General features: G+C 43.2%; 6 non-coding genes across 6 annotated transcripts; all 6 read right to left on the minus strand.

The window, feature by feature from the left end:
- Positions 1 to 12291: 12291 nt before the first annotated feature.
- Positions 12292 to 12374, minus strand: TRNAL-AAG (transfer RNA leucine (anticodon AAG)). Its single transcript has one exon. It is a non-coding gene; the product is annotated as a tRNA-Leu (tRNA).
- A 187-nt stretch (positions 12375 to 12561) lies between these two features.
- On the minus strand, positions 12562 to 12644 carry TRNAL-CAG (transfer RNA leucine (anticodon CAG)). Its single transcript has one exon. It is a non-coding gene; the product is annotated as a tRNA-Leu (tRNA).
- Positions 12645 to 13276: 632 nt separating this feature from the next.
- Positions 13277 to 13359, minus strand: TRNAL-UAG (transfer RNA leucine (anticodon UAG)). The gene has a single exon. It is a non-coding gene; the product is annotated as a tRNA-Leu (tRNA).
- A 1295-nt stretch (positions 13360 to 14654) lies between these two features.
- TRNAL-CAG (transfer RNA leucine (anticodon CAG)) lies at positions 14655 to 14737 on the minus strand. Its single transcript has one exon. It is a non-coding gene; the product is annotated as a tRNA-Leu (tRNA).
- Positions 14738 to 16476: 1739 nt separating this feature from the next.
- On the minus strand, positions 16477 to 16559 carry TRNAL-AAG (transfer RNA leucine (anticodon AAG)). The gene has a single exon. It is a non-coding gene; the product is annotated as a tRNA-Leu (tRNA).
- A 186-nt stretch (positions 16560 to 16745) lies between these two features.
- TRNAL-CAG (transfer RNA leucine (anticodon CAG)) lies at positions 16746 to 16828 on the minus strand. The gene has a single exon. It is a non-coding gene; the product is annotated as a tRNA-Leu (tRNA).
- Positions 16829 to 17427: the final 599 nt, after the last annotated feature.

The following is a 17427-nucleotide window of genomic DNA, read 5'->3' on the forward strand; positions in this document are numbered from 1 at the left end:
ACGATTTTGAAGCACAACAATCCGCATAGCAGACTGCTCTTCTGTTAAATTGCCTAAGGCGGAAATAGTTTCGTTCACTACTGCTTCAAGGGTTCTGGTTATTCTACGTATCAGCTTACTATTGGTAACTGTACCTATATAGGGAAAAAGACCTTTATTGAAATCTGTGTATTTTTCCCATGCTGTCTCAGTGTAATCGACTATTGGGAGATCTCTCCGTTCTCTATTGTGTACTAAATGAGTATTTCTATGATAATCAGGAGGAGCTAGGAAAACAGGTGGCAAAAAGAATCCGATGTAGCAGGTACCATCCCAATCTAGAGGCAAACGTATATATGCAGTCTGACCACATACGAAGTAGGAATGGCGAGAAGCTCTAAATGTAGACTTGCCTTGATCACTGAATTCTATTACAGTGGTGCATCTACTATGGCCCATATGTATGGAACCATTCTTTCTTACACATAATTCACCTTTAACTGGAAATACTGACATAGCGGGCAAAATTGGTGCAGCTTCAGATTCAACATTCAGGATCATGAGATTAAGCGTGAAATTCCCTAATCCATATACTTCATTTTCTAGATCAGTTCCTGTTCTTTTGGGAAGTCCCTTCTTGTCAGGGTAGCAGACTTTGAGTAAAACTAAGTTCAGGTTTCCCCATACCCAGTTGTCTTGATAAACTGCAGAATTCGAATCTAGGGAATTAATTAAACTAAACCATGCTCCACAGGAGCCATTGTGTGTGAACGGGTATGGAAAGAGAGGCAGAATTCCCTTATAATTCTGATAGGGAGGGAGTCGGCCACATATCCAACAATTTGTAGCATTGCTAGCCTGATGGGAATGATGTAACATACTAATGAAAGTGTTATTGCGCAGCGCAAATCTATAGGACAACTCATGCGGCGGTAATTCACTAAAAGAATGTTCAGCAGTAACATTGTAAACATGTTTAGAAATAGGATAATATATGTGCAACAATATACTTGCAGCGATTATTAAAAGACTTAAGAAAAACAAAATTAATAACGTCACTGTGCAATGACTACGCAGTGATTTACAGTACGCATGTTGTTTCATTTGCTTCTTTCGGTGTCTTTCTCTATTCAGGTCTAGGGAATACATGTCAGAGACAAATTCGACCGATTCACCTTGGAGAGGACTTAAACAATCAAATTGTCTGACTTGTTAGACCTTAGTTTTAGTTTATATTGTTCCTGATTACTCAGTTCAACCAAAGGAAGCTTTGAGTCAATCGGTGAAGACACGCGAGGTGTATCGTTTACATCTGATTGTAATCCATGAAATTTCTTGATATGACTTGAATGTATCCAGCCTTTGCGACCTTCGATCTTCACGGCTGTCCTCGTGGTGAGCAGTACTAGTTGAGGCGATTTCCACCTAGGATCCAGCTGAGACTTCCGGTCAAAGTTCCTCACTAACACCAGGTCCCCGGCAACTACGTCATGGGGTTTCACCTCGGTGTTGTCGGGAAAGGCTGCAGCTACCTGTGAACGACAAGATTGTAGTGCAGACATCAAGGAAGCCAGGTAATCTGTCAGCATATTACAGTCAACATCAGTTATTTTGCGTGGTATAGGCGTCCCCCACATATTTGGTGGTCTGCCAAAGACCACCTCATAAGGGGATAGCCCTGTTCGAGAGTGCGCTACCATTCTCATGTAAAAGAGTGCAACTGTTAAGGCTACTACCCAGTTGACACCTTTCTCTCTACATATTTTGGCCAATCTAATTTTCAGAGTTTGATTATGTCGTTCCACGAGACCTGCTGCCTCGGGGTGTCGGACACAGTGAAATTTCCACTGATAGCCTAACAAAAGTGAAACGTGTTTCATTAGTTCGGATGAGAACGGCTGGCCGTTATCTGAGTAGACAACACGTGGTAAACCGTACCGTGGGAAGAATTCTCGAACTAACTGTTTGGCAGTAGTCGGGGCAGTGTAATCTGAAACCGGGTATGCCTCTGTCCAACGGGAAAGAGCACAGACAACTACAAGAACATATTTGAATCCTCGACATCGTTCCATCTGGATATAATCCATCTGGAGGACTTCAAAAGGGTGATCAGGAGGCTGAAATCCACCCTGTTCTACGGGAATGCTTTTACCTGGGTTAAACTGACAACAGATCATACAGGTACGAACTTTTTGTTTAGCTGCGGCTCGTAAATGTTTGTTGAACCAAATGTGTTGAATGCTGTCTAGCATAGCTTTTTCTCCTAGGTGCGCTGGACTATGTACAGTATTAATGATAACTTGGACCATTGAATCAGGAAGGAACCACACAGATTTTTCCTTCGTCATCCATCCTTGATCCGTTTGGATCCCTCCTAATTCAGTCCATTTCTTTATTTCATCTGGTGTAGCATGTGTCTGTATGTCAATTACGTCAAGAGCGGGATCCTTAACCGTCATGCAATATGTTGGTGTCGGAACTATTGTCTTTGTCATGTCAGATGTTTGAGTTTGAGCAGTCTGTTTAGCTGTTCTGTCAGCTAGATCATTGCCTTGGGAAATGATATCAGTAACTTTCGTATGAGCTTTACATTTCATAATTGATATTGCAGTGGGTAGATGTATTGCATCTAATAAGGCATGAATGAGGGGTCCGTGCTGAATGTGGGCACCGTGAGAAGTTAAATAACCTTTCGCCACAGCACGCCGAAGTCATGTACAACTCCGAATGCATAACGTGAATCAGTGTATATGTTGACTTTTTTACTTGTGGCTTGAATACAGGCTTGTGTCAGAGCGATAAGCTCTGCTGCTTGAGGTATTTATGCAATTTGTTTCAATGATTTCAGTGTCTGTTGTGACTGCATACGCAGCCACTAGCTCTCCTGTACTTGTTCTCATACATGACCCATCTACATACAATGTCAGGTCTGGATCTGACAATGGGACGTCTGTTAAGTCTTGTCTGGGTTTCGTCGTGATAGTGATAACTTCAATACAATCATGTGCTAGTGGGTCTGTTCCGTTTACTGGTAACAGTGTGGCAGGATTCAATGTACTACAACGTCTGATTTCTATGTGTGGTTGAAACAATGTTAACTCGTAACCGGTGAGTCTTGCTATAGTCAAGTGTTGTGTTTGTGTGCGGTTCAAGAGAACCTCTACTGCATGTGGTACTTGTACTGTCAATTGGTGTCCTAGTACTATGGCATCGCTTTGTCTGATTGCTAAAGCTGTTGCTGCCACTGATTTCAGGCACGCAGGCAGAGCCTGAGCTACGGGATCTAATGTACTAGAAAAATAAGCACATGGTTTGTGTGATCCTGCTTGTTCCTGTGTGAGTACTGACAAGGCAGTACCTTCGCGTTCTGTAACAAAGAGTGTAAACTGTTTATTGTAACATGGTGTTGCTAAAACAGGTGCTTGACATAAAGCTTTCTTTAGGCTTTCAAAAGCTTGTGTATGTTCCTGAGTCCAAGGGAGAACAGTCGATGTGGCTGCCTCCTGCGTTGTCAACTGAATGAGTGGTTTTGCTAGAAATGCATACTGAGGCATCCACTGCCTACAATATGAAGTGAGGCCTATGAAAGCCCGCACCTCCTTTTGTGTCTTGGGTATTGGCATGTTAGCAATTAACTGGATGCGATCTGGTGTAAGCTGCCTTCCCTCCTTGGACAGCGAGTGCCCAAGGTAAACAACTCGCTGGACACAGAATTGTAGCTTAGAAGGGGACACCTTGTGCCCCTTTTCGGCCAAAAATTGTAAAACCGTCAGTGAGGCTTTTTCACATTCAGGTTCGCTTCTAGCGGTGATCAGCAGATCATCGACATATTGAAGCAGGGCAGTGTTGACTGGCATGTGGATACTGTCAAGTTCTCGTTTCAGTGCTTGGCTATAGATGCTGGGGCTTTCTGTGAATCCTTGAGGTGCGCGTGTGAATTTAAAGCTTCGTCCATTTAAACTAAATCCGAACAAGTATTGGCTTTCCGGATCTATTGGGACGCTGAAAAAGGCATTCTTGAGATCAATTACAGTAAAGAATGTTGCTTCGGAATCAATGGCTGTCAGTAATGAAGAAATGTCTGGGACTACGGGGTATTGTGGTACAATGCATTTATTTAATTCGCGCAGATCAATAACCAATCGATATACTGGCGGGGCTGTTGGATCAGTTCGTTTAAGAATCGGAATTATCGGTGAATTACATACATTGGAGTCGGTTTCCACAACCACTCCTTGGGTAATAAGCTCGTCAATGATTTGCAGTATAGCCACTACAGCATCTGAGGGTAACTTGTATTGTCGCATTCGTGGTAGTACCACTCCTGCCTTTAGTGTGACTCGATATGGTGTAATGTTCATGCAACCAACATCTGTAGGGCCTTGTGCCCATAAATGTGTGGGTAAAGTCTGCAGTCGGTCATCCATGTCTCAGGACACATAGTGCCCTTTGAAATCACGTAAAAACAATCTTACTCCTTCCGGAGAACAACATATTATAGCTCCTAGAGCTTTCAACGTTTTTATACCTAACAGATTTTCTGGACATGATTTAGTAAGCAATAAATCTGTAGTTCGTGTCAAGGGGCCAATCGTAAGTGGAAGAGGCTGTGATAGTTCGTTAATGATAGGTTTTCCTGAAAAGCCAAGGGAAATATTCTGTGAGCCTGAGAGGGGTGCCCCTGGAACTTCACTACGTTTTATGGTTGTTCGGCTTGCCCCTGTATCAAGTAAAAATTTTCTATCTTGGCCTAATAGTTCACTGTGTACATAAGGTCCTTCTTGATCTACAGGGACCTCGATAAGGGGTAAGCCAACTTCCCTCTCTAGGCTGTTTCATGAGTATCGTTGATAATCAGGATAGTCATACTGTGCGGTCTGGTACATCTGTTGTGTCGTTGTTTGTGTGGCAGCAATAGGCTGCGGTGGTGGAGCTGGCATAGACTGTTGCGGAGCTGGCATGGACTGTGCATGCTGCGGGGCTCCTTGTTGGTTCTGATCCTGTCTAAGTGGTCGTGGTCTTTCTTTTGTGTTACCTATGGCGATATTATGTTTTAAAACTGGACAATCGTGTACATAATGTCCTGGCTGTTTACAATAGTTGCACGTCCCTTTCACAGGACCTGCTGAAACACTGGACTGTGTCATACCCTTTTTATGACCGTCAGCTGGAACTGTCTGGGAAACTAGCATTTTCATTTTCGTGTCTTTCATGCGTCTTTGTTCATGTTCTTGTTCCTCTCTAATTCTATTGTGATGGTACTGTAGCATTTGTAACATTTGTGACGGAGTGTTACCTTGCCAGGTACTCTCGAATTTCAATACTCTATTCTTAACTTGGGGCAAGGAATTTTCAACTAATTTTGTCACAAACAGATGTGGATACGATTCGCTACTTGCTTTTATTCCACTATTTATACCAAAACATTTTTCAAATCGGGAATAGAAATCACTAGTGTCTTCATCTGGTTTTTGTTTACAGGCTGAGATTGCACCCCAGTCTTCCTTTTTCGTAGTTAATAAACGTGGCAGTACCTGTACTAGTACACCTGGTAGTGTTTTGGTCTTTTCCCCAAGCCCTGAACCTGGACCTCGAGCTTTTTCTTCGTTTTCTAATGCTGTCCAATCTATCTTCTGGTCTCCCACCTCCCAATCCTTTTCCTTTAGTTTTTCGTAAATGCCCGCAGGCATTAATACCTTCAATATTGTCATAATGTCGGGGTAGGTATATTCTCCCATGAGTAACATATCTTTAATTTCACGGTGGAAACCCGCTGGGTCTTTGTCATGACTGGGTACCACTTTCTTCATTTCTAATAGTTCTATTTTAGATATAGGTGTGTATACAAATACACGTTTAAACTGATTGTCCTCGCCTTTTATCGGGTGGACTTCGCGTAAGGGATTCTGTCTATCCATGTAATACGTCGTTCTTTCCTTGATGGGTAGTGAGACATGTTCGGGACATACAAAAAGAATGTACTGCTTTCTGGATTCTAGTATTTCTCTAATTAACTCAGTACCTGAACCTCTCCATTTATTCGTGAGTAATTCAGTCAATATATCAGGTAAGGGACCGGGATCGGAGTGTTGGCTTTTATATAATATAAGGAGTTGTTGAATCATATAGATACCAGCTAAACGCTGTTCATCTGGGGTGAGGTTCAAAAACGTATGCGCTAGTGTATCATCACCATATTTTCCGGGACTATCAACCCAGTGAACGGCTGACCTGGCTAATTCTTGTTCGTCCATAGAATCGAGTATATGATAACCCCTTCGTTCTCGAAGTAATTTGTCAGCGGCTTGGAACGAATGTTCGGGGGACCTTATATTTATTATAGGAGTTTGGAATTTTCTGCTATTATCTGGACGTATCGGACGTATCGGATCAGTAAAGCATCTAGTATTATTGCAAGATCTTCCTCTACCTACATAGGCCATGGTTTCTACCTGTCCTGTGGGCAGTTCTAATTCTTCCTCCTCCTCGGTTTGTTCAGGCTCGTCTACTGCTAATCTTTCTTCGTGTATTCGTTCTACTTCCTTGCGGATCTTGCGGCTCATAGCTACTATACATGATCGTTTATCATGTCTCCCCTCTGATATATTCCGACTCCATGTGGTAAGAATTTGCATTTCTTCCGGATTTACCCCTGGTCGGTCTTGATTTCTGATCACACAGTTTATGAGGAAACGTAACAGTTCCCCCTGTATTTCCACTTTTTGGTACTCCATGGCTCTGTTAATACTCTCAGAATCTCGCCCTGACTGGACAAAGTGATATATATTTTCTAAATGTGTAGTCATTCCTGGTAGCCTCCCTAAATATATTGCAGCTCGTCGGATACGTAATGATGCCAGCAGCATTTCGTCCCCTTTTCCGGGCACAGGGTCATATCTACAATCTATTAGAAGTTCCTTGAGCGTGTCGGGAGTTACTAGTTTGGGCGTACGTTGGTGGGCTAATTCTTGAAAGGAAAGTTTATTTACTCTGGGTGGCGTGGAAAAAATGTTTGATGTACCTCCGGTAGCACCACCTGGGGTGCTGGGTGCGAAAGGATTTGTTGAACGTGATATAGCAACCATAGGTGTGGATACAGATGTAGAAACAGATGTGCTTGCCGGAACTTGTGTCGGAATTTGCTGTTGCGGAGGTACAGACGGAGGAGGGTCTTGGCGTTGAACCCCCTCGGCAGGCGGTCTATGTGGCGCAGTATTAGCGTACTCGGGAGCTGCGTCGTCTAAATAAGAGGAAAGAAAAACATCTTCTGCGGATCTGGGATGCCCTTTGGGATGTACTTTCATCGGAAACAATGGGGGTGGCAAGTCTTTTGGTATCTCCGGAGTAGCCTTAGGTAACCCTTCGGCCAGAAGAGGATACATACCATTCATAAGGGCATTTCTTTGTCTGTCTATTTGTTCTGATTTTACTCGAGTACCTTCTTCAATTAATAGATTTTCTCGAACTTTATTTGAATTCTCCTTACTTTTCTCTTCCTGTCTGAGCGCTTTTTCTGTACGTCTATATGATTCTTTACGCCATAATTCAATGGCATCTTTCTGTGACTGTCTAGCTTTCTTTTTCCATAATTCTTCCTCTACTTTCATGATGCCATCTGCATCCCAGGTCCCAGCTGCGGGCCACCTCTGACTTTCTGGTAATTCCTTGGTGTAGTCTACCCATAAATCAAGAAATAATATGGCGTCTAGGCCATGTTTATGATACATGAAGTACCCTGGAGTGTCCCTAGGAGGAATGGGAACAGCTTCTTCGAGTACCCCTTTTCTAGTTTTGATCTGTCTTAATTTCGAAAAGAGCGGCATATTGAGAACTGATCTGATACCTAATTTTGAACACGTTTAATACAACAAAACACAATAATGAACAGTCATTCACACCACAATATGCAGAACGTATTTAAAACATTTAACATTTTAACATTTAATGAACAACAATGATGGCCATTTAGGGAATTAATCACTAAGCATAATACTCGACACTAACTAGGTAATTCTGAATTATATACTAGACATACTTGATATACTGCTAAACAGTACAGATACACTGCTGAAACAGTGCAGACCGGATTTGTGTACCCAAACCCGTCTTGACCGGCACAAACTATGTGCACGTCAGAACGCCTCCCCGACAATGGTACTCACCGGGTAGCTCGGAACGGAAGGCCTCGGAACTGAACTGAACTGGACTTGAACCGGACTGGACTCGACTCGAAACTTCGGAACCTCGGAAACTGGTGGGCCTCTGTATACCTCGGATCTTGCTCTCTCAGCTAGGCTCTGGTCGGGATACTTCGCACTTCTCACCGCCTCGTCTGGGTGTTGATCGCAGCCTCAGTTACCCCCGCTCGGCAGGAGGGAGATACAGGAAATCCTGTGGGTACGCGTTGTTGTCCGTCCATCTGTGGCAGGAGACCGGGCCTGCAACGCACCTCCGGCGCGTGAGATGAGAAAGTGTCCCTATTCGGGCGCCATATATGTGGTAAATAATTTAATTACCGGTACTTAATTTGATGCGGAAAATCTATAATAATAGCTCAGTAAAATAAGAGGCAGAATCCGTGGTATTAGAGGTTCGGAACGGGCTTTATTCCAAAATCAATTTGAATTGATGGACTCCATATTCCATCACCACGAAGGTTCAGGAAGTGAAGGACCAACTTTATTGACAAGTAATCATTTTTATACAATAGGCATTACAGTGAAACAGATGCAGGAGGCGTAACAGTTGATAACAAAGATAAAACATACATGCGTAACTAAAATGGGTGTAACTGGGCGTAACTTAAAGAACGTCATCAGGTATGATGTCACAATAGGGTGGTTCCACGAAAGAATTTCGCAATGTCAGCAGAAATACTCGGCAGAGATGCGCGCGCAGCAGCATGACGTGTGATTGACGTGCAACTAGGGGGTGAAGGGGACTTGACATTTAGCTCTACATGTGGAGACAGAAGTCTGGGGGGTCAAGTCAACCTAATCCCAAATCATATCTAACATCCTATGTTTAAAGAACTATGTTATCCAAAAAGAAAGGTCTTTCGAACAAAATCTATTCTATACTGACTGTGAGTGCGTGTACAAGCGTCTAAGTGTCTACACTAGATGCGAGGGCAGAAATCTTCCATAGTAACAGGGCTATGAATTACTTGCATAAAGACAGAGAAGCCGGGCCATTTGCTCGGTAGCTGGAAGAATGTTTACTTAAACTACTAGACAGGAATGCATTGGATAGGGAGCGGAGCAGATAATCTCGAAGGTGAAATACAGTTTTTGGCAGGCAACAGGCTGGAGTCAGGCACCGTTAGCCGCGCAGGGAATAGGACAAAGTTCATGGATACAGATGCAAGCTCAGGCTGGAGCTTTCAGAGACAGAAGGCAGGAAAAGGCTTAATGGCAGAATCAGGGCCTACTCGCCTGGACTGAAAAATGGGATAAATGAACCATATAAAGCCGGTGGCCTTTCATACTTAGAAATAGAGTATCCGGCCCATTTATGGCGGATCTGAAAGAGGACATGTTGACGGTGGACGCACAAGTGTTTGGGTCTTCATAACTGGAACTGGAGGGAACATACATGTACTTGTGATTTATACATGAAACCGTTGGGGTCCAAGATAGGGGACATAACTGATCATAAAAATCCATATTTCCACAGAGGCGTGAAATTCTGCATACCAACTTTGCACAGAAGGTATGTTTGTGGTTGTTTGGGGATGGGTGGGAGGTCAAGAGCAGGGAAAAGCAGATCTCCTTCACTACTAGACTACTCTTCTATGCCTCCCTGCCGTTCACTCACTTTGTTTTTGTTTCATTCTCTCCTTCCACAACACTCCTTCTCACTCACTCGCTCTATCACTTGTATTTTTGCCCTTGCTCTGCATTCTATAGTGGAAACATCTCTTGAATGAAGCATCTGAAAATGACGTGACATAAAATTTAAAACCTCCTTATTGGAAACCTAAAACATCACAAGACTTAATGTAACCCATTTCTTTCATAAAAAAGATTTTTAAAGTACCCCACAAAAGAAATATAAAACACCACGAGTGCTAGAAGAATATTACATTAACGTTAAAGATAGAATAGGGCAAATGCATTTGCAGTTGAAACTGAAGTTTGGTACTTATTCAGATATTATTTACATTGCCAATTTTTAGCTGAGATTCTAAAGGAACTGAGAGAGAAAATGGAATTCAAGTTTTGTCAGAAGTAGGATTCGAACCCACGCCTCCAGGAGAGACTGCGGCCTTAACGCAGCGACTTAGAGCACTCGGCCATCCTGACCCCATTCTGCTTTTTCATCTAAAGGGTGAGAAAGATATTAGGAACCAAAAAATGCACAGACCTTAGGCCAATAGTGGCTAGAGCAAGAAAAAAACTCACTGCACTCTTCCAAGAAGACAATCCTATAAGCCACTGCGAGGGAAATGATCATATTTCTCAAGAAAATAATTAGAGTAAACACAGGACTGTCAGAAGTGGGATTTGAAACCACGCCTCCAGAGGAGACTGCGACCTGAACGCAGCGCCTTAGACCACTCGGCTATCCTGACTTGCTTTCCCAGCATCTTCCAGAGGCCAGACAGCCATGCAGGTGAGGTACTGAAAAGGAATGCCCTCAATTTATTTATCCTATTATATGCACTTCCAACAGATCTTTGAACAATCTGTACAGAGCAGGACCTATGGAGAACTCTTTAGAACTTTGAGGCGAACAAAGAGAAAGTGCTATTCACCAGCCACTTGAACGGCTCAAAGCTGCTTTGAAATTGAGACAATAGCCACCTCTTGGCTGGCTAAAGCAATTTCAACAAGGGATCTCAAAGTCACAACATAGGGTGGAGTATGTAAATTTAAGCAGCCCCTGATCAAAGCCCTGAGGAAATTGCTGTAAGTGTGCTGGAGTCCAGTTGTCTACCAGATGCATGGCATTCTTCCAAATTTGCAGGGCCCGTCTGGCCAGGGCATACAAGAGCATGACTCTTCCAGATGACCTCTTACATGGGTCCTATGCTCATTTGGTAAGGATTGCGCTTTGTCAGCAAGACGTTATAGAACCTAAATATATGAGAAACCCCATCTCTCTTGACAAGAGGAGAACGGAATACCGTGCCAAGTGAAGACCAACAGATGCAACTTCCATCAGATGTTAACCTGATAAAGGAGATTAAATCTCCAAAAGGAATGTCAGAAGTGGGATTCGAACCCACGCCTCCAAAGGAGACTGTGGCCTAAACACAGCACCTTAGAGCTCTCGGCCATCCTGACAGTATAGGCTTTTAAGAAATGAATAAAAGTTACTCAGAAACGTCTACCTCCATGCAAGCCTGAAATAATTTAAACCTTCAAACACAAGGTGCAACTTTATGCACAGGACAATAAACACAGAAGAACACATACGAAAGCACTTTATTTCACAGGTATACAGTTTTCATGCTTTTAGAACACCACATACCTCTCACCAGCTATTTAGGGTCCTGTATCCGACTCACAACATTTCCTTGCCTGCGACCTCTCTCTCTACACAAACAACTACAGCACAGGAAGTAGGAAGGCAATAGGTGGGGCAGTTTATGCAAATTTATGCTGCCAATGTGCCTTGCAGATTCATGCAGGATTTCTAGATCCTTGCTGGATACAAGAGAGTAGGCCTTGTTCCAGATAAACTATCCCTAGCAGGGAAAGTCTGAGCACAGGCACTCTTTTGCTCTTTAGCCCCTGGCCTGGGACTCACCCTCACTTGCTGAGTCGTGAAATTCTGCATACCAACTTTGCGCAGAAGGTATGTTTGTGGTTGTTTGGGGATGGGTGGGAGGTCAAGAGCAGGGAAAAGCAGGTCTCCTTCACTACTAGACTCCTCTTCTATGCCTCCATGCCATTCACTCACTCTGTCTTTGTTTCATTCTCTCCTTCCACAACACTCCTTCTCACTCACTCGCTCTATCACTTGTATTTTTGCCCTTGCTCTGCATTCTATAGTGGAAACATCTCTTGAATGAAGCATCTGAAAATGACGTGACATAAAATTTAAAACCTCCTTATTGGAAACCTAAAACATCACAAGACTTAATGTAACCCATTTCTTTCATAAAAAAGATTTTTAAAGTACCCCACAAAAGAAATATAAAACACCACGAGTGCTAGAAGAATATTACATTAACGTTAAAGATAGAATAGGGCAAATGCATTTGCAGTTGAAACTGAAGTTTGGTACTTATTCAGATATTATTTACATTGCCAATTTTTAGCTGAGATTCTAAAGGAACTGAGAGAGAAAATGGAATTCAAGTTTTGTCAGAAGTGGGATTCGAACCCACGCCTCCAGGAGAGACTGCGGCCTTAACGCAGCGCCTTAGACCACTCAGCCATCCTGACCCTTATGCTACTTTTTCATCTAAAGGGTGAGAAAGATATTAGGAACCAAAAAATGCACAGAGCTTAGGCCAATAGTGGCTAGAGCAAGAAAAAAACTCACTGCACTCTTCCAAGAAGACAATCCTATAAGCCACTGCGAGGGAAATGATCATATTTCTCAAGAAAAAAATTAGAGTAAACACAGGACTGTCAGAAGTGGGATTTGAACCCACGCCTCCAGAGGAGACTGCGACCTGAACGCAGCGCCTTAGACCACTCGGCCATCCTGACTTGCTTTCCCAGCATCTTCCAGAGGCCAGACAGCCATGCAGGTGAGGTACTGAAAAGGAATGCCCTCAATTTATTTATCCTAGCATATGCACTTCCAACAGATCTTTGAACAATCTGTACAGAGCAGGACCTATGGAGAACTCTTTAGAACTTTGAGGCGAACAAAGAGAAAGTGCTATTCACCAGCCACTTGAACGGCTCAAAGCTGCTTTGAAATTGAGACAATAGCCCCCTCTTGGCTGGCTAAAGCAATTTCAACAAGGGATCTCAAAGTCACAACATAGGGTGGAGTATGCAAATTTAAGCAGCCCCTGATCAAAGCCCTGAGGAAATTGCTGTAAGTGTGCTGGAGTCCAGTTGTCTACCAGATGAATGGCATTCTTCCAAATTTGCAGGGCCCGTCTGGCCAGGGCATACAAGAGCATGACTCTTCCAGATGACCTCTTACATGGGTCCTATGCTCATTTGGTAAGGATTGCGCTTTGTCAGCAAGACGTTATAGAACCTAAATATATGAGAAACCCCATCTCTCTTGACAAGAGGAGAACGGAATAACGTGCCAAGTGAAGACCAACAGATGCAACTTCCATCAGATGTTAACCTGATAAAGGAGATTAAATCTCCAAAAGGCATGTCAGAAGTGGGATTCGAACCCACGCCTCCAAAGGAGACTGTGGCCTAAACACAGCACCTTAGACCTCTCGGCCATCCTGACAGTATAGGCTTCTAAGAAATGAATAAAAGTTACTCAGAAACGTCTACCTCCATGCAAGCCTGAAATAATTTAAACCTTCAAACACAAGGTGCAACTTTATGCACAGGACAATAAACACAGAAGAACACATACGAAAGCACTTTATTTCACAGGTACACAGTTTTCATGCTTTTAGAACACCACATACCTCTCACCAGCTATTTAGGGTCCTGTATCCGACTCACAACATTTCCTTGCCTGCGACCTCTCTCTCTACACAAACAACTACAGCACAGGAAGTAGGAAGGCAATAGGTGGGGCAGTTTATGCAAATTTATGCTGCCAATGTGCCTTGCAGATTCATGCAGGATTTCTAGATCCTTGCTGGATACAAGAGAGTAGGCCTTGTTCCAGATAAACTATCCCTAGCAGGGAAAGTCTGAGCACAGGCACTCTTTTGCTCTTTAGCCCCTGGCCTGGGACTCACCCTCACTTGCTGAGGCGTGAAATTCTGCATACCAACTTTGCACAGAAGGTATGTTTGTGGTTGTTTGGGGATGGGTGGGAGGTCAAGAGCAGGGAAAAGCAGGTCTCCTTCACTACTAGACTCCTCTTCTATGCCTCCCTGCTATTCACTCACTCTGTCTTTGTTTCATTCTCTCCTTCCACAACACTCCTTCTCACTCACTTGCTCTATCACTTGTATTTTTGCCCTTGCTCTGCATTCTATAGTGGAAACATCTCTTGAATGAAGCATCTGAAAATGACGTGACATAAAATTTAAAACCTCCTTATTGGAAACCTAAAACATCACAAGACTTAATGTAACCCATTTCTTTCATAAAAAAGATTTTTAAAGTACCCCACAAAACAAATATAAAACACCACGAGTGCTAGAAGAATATTACATTAACGTTAAAGATAGAATAGGGCAAATGCATTTGCAGTTGAAACTGAAGTTTGGTACTTATTCAGATATTATTTACATTGCCAATTTTTAGCTGAGATTCTGAAGGAACTGAGAGAGAAAATGGAATTCAAGTTTTTTCAGAAGTGGGATTCGAACCCACGCCTCCAGGAGAGACTGCGGCCTTAACGCAGCGCCTTAGACCACTCGGCCATCCTGACCCCATGCTGCTTTTTCATCTAAAGGGTGAAAAAGATATTAGGAACCAAAAAATGCACAGAGCTTAGGCCAATAGTGGCTAGAGCAAGAAAAAAACTCACTGCACTCTTCCAAGAAGACCATCCTATAAGCCACTGCGAGGGAAATGATCATATTTCTCAAGAAAAAAATTAGAGAAAAAACCCAGGACTGTCAGAAGTGGGATTTGAACCCACGCCTCCAGAGGAGACTGCGACCTGAACGCAGCACCTTAGACCACTCGGCCATCCTGACTTGCTTTCCCAGCATCTTCCAGAGGCCAGACAGCCATGCAGGTGAGGTACTGAAAAGGAATGCCCTCAATTTATTTATCCTATTATATGCACTTCCAACAGATCTTTCAACAATCTGTACAGAGCAGGACCTATGGAGAACTCTTTAGAACTTTGAGGCGAACAAAGAGAAAGTGCTATTCACCAGCCACTTGAACGGCTCAAAGCTGCTTTGAAATTGAGACAATAGCCACCTCTTGGCTGGCTAAAGCAATTTCAACAAGGGATCTCAAAGTCACAACATAGGGTGGAGTATGCAAATTTAAGCAGCCCCTGATCAAAGCCCTGAGGAAATTGCTGTAAGTGTGCTGGAGTCCAGTTGTCTACCAGATGAATGGCATTCTTCCAAATTTACAGGGCCCGTCTGGCCAGGGCAGACAAGAGCATGACTCTTCCAGATGACCTCTTACATGGGTCCTATGCTCATTTGGTAAGGATTGCGCTTTGTCAGCAAGACGTTATAGAACCTAAATATATGAGAAACCCCATCTCTCTTGACAAGAGGAGAACGGAATAACGTGCCAAGTGAAGACCAACAGATGCAACTTCCATCAGATGTTAACCTGATAAAGGAGATTAAATCTCCAAAAGGAATGTCAGAAGTGGGATTCGAACCAACGCCTCCAAAGGAGACTGTGGCCTAAACACAGCGCCTTAGACCTCTCGGCCATCCTGACAGTATAGGCTTTTAAGAAATGAATAAAAGTTACTCAGAAACGTCCACCTCCATGCAAGCCTGAAATAATTTAAACCTTCAAACACAAGGTGCAACTTTATGCACAGGACAATAAACACAGAAGAACACATACGAAAGCACTTTATTTCACAGGTATACAGTTTTCATGCTTTTAGAACACCACATACCTCTCACCAGCTATTTAGGGTCCTGTATCCGACTCACAACATTTCCTTGCCTGCGACCTCTCTCTCTAGACAAACAACTACAGCACAGGAAGTAGGAAGGCAATAGGTGGGGCAGTTTATGCAAATTTATGCTGCCAATGTGCCTTGCAGATTCATGCAGGATTTCTAGATCCTTGCTGGATACAAGAGAGTAGGCCTTGTTCCAGATAAACTATCCCTAGCAGGGAAAGTCTGAGCACAGGCACTCTTTTGCTCTTTAGCCCCTGGCCTGGGACTCACCCTCACTTGCTGAGGCGTGAAATTCTGCATACCAACTTTGCACAGAAGGTATGTTTGTGGTTGTTTGGGGATGGGTGGGAGGTCAAGAGCAGGGAAAAGCAGGTCTCCTTCACTACTAGACTACTCTTCTATGCCTCCCTGCCGTTCACTCACTCTGTCTTTGTTTCATTCTCTCCTTCCACAACACTCCTTCTCACTCACTCGCTCTATCACTTGTATTTTTGCCCTTGCTCTGCTTTCTATAGTGGAAACATCTCTTGAATGAAGCATCTGAAAATGACGTGACATAAAATGTAAATCCTCCTTATTGGAAACCTAAAACATCACAAGACTTAATGTAACCCATTTCTTTCATAAAAAAGATTTTTAAAGTACCCCACAAAACAAATATAAAACACCACGAGTGCTAGAAGAATATTACATTAACGTTAAAGATAGAATAGGGCAAATGCATTTGCAGTTGAAACTGAAGTTTGGTACTTATTCAGATATTATTTACATTGCCAATTTTTAGCTGAGATTCTAAAGGAACTGAGAGAGAAAATGGAATTCAAGTTTTGTCAGAAGTGGGATTCGAACCCACGCCTCCAGGAGAGACTGCGGCCTTAACGCAGCGCCTTAGACCACTCGGCCATCCTGACCCCATGCTGCTTTTTCATCTAAAGGGTGAGAAAGATATTAGGAACCAAAAAATGCACAGAGCTTAGGCCAATAGTGGCTAGAGCAAGAAAAAAACTCACTGCACTCTTCCAAGAAGACAATCCTATAAGCCACTGCGAGGGAAATGATCATATTTCTCAAGAAAAAAATTAGAGTAAACACAGGACTGTCAGAAGTGGGATTTGAACCCACGCCTCCAGAGGAGACTGCGACCTGAACGCAGCGCCTTAGACCACTCGGCCATACTGACTTGCTTTCCCAGCATCTTCCAGAGGCCAGACAGCCATGCAGGTGAGGTACTGAAAAGGAATGCCCTCAATTTATTTATCGTATTATATGCACTTCCAACAGATCTTTGAACAATCTGTACAGAGCAGGACCTATGGAGAACTCTTTAGAACTTTGAGGCGAACAAAGAGAAAGTGCTATTCACCAGCCACTTGAACGGCTCAAAGCTGCTTTGAAATTGAGACAATAGCCACCTCTTGGCTGGCTAAAGCAATTTCAAGAAGGGATCTCAAAGTCACAACATAGGGTGGAGTATGCAAATTTAAGCAGCCCCTGATCAAAGCCCTGAGGAAATTGCTGTAAGTGTGCTGGAGTCCAGTTGTCTACCAGATGAATGGCATTCTTCCAAATTTGCTGGGCCCGTCTGGCCAGGGCATACAAGAGCATGACTCTTCCAGATGACCTCTTACATGGGTCCTATGCTCATTTGGTAAGGATTGCGCTTTGTCAGCAAGACGTTATAGAACCTAAATATATGAGAAACCCCATCTCTCTTGACAAGAGGAGAACGGAATAACGTGCCAAGTGAAGACCAACAGATGCAATTTCCATCAGATGTTA

Source organism: Triturus cristatus, chromosome 6 (assembly GCF_964204655.1).
Source record: "Triturus cristatus chromosome 6, aTriCri1.1, whole genome shotgun sequence".
Taxonomy (NCBI): domain Eukaryota; kingdom Metazoa; phylum Chordata; class Amphibia; order Caudata; family Salamandridae; genus Triturus; species Triturus cristatus.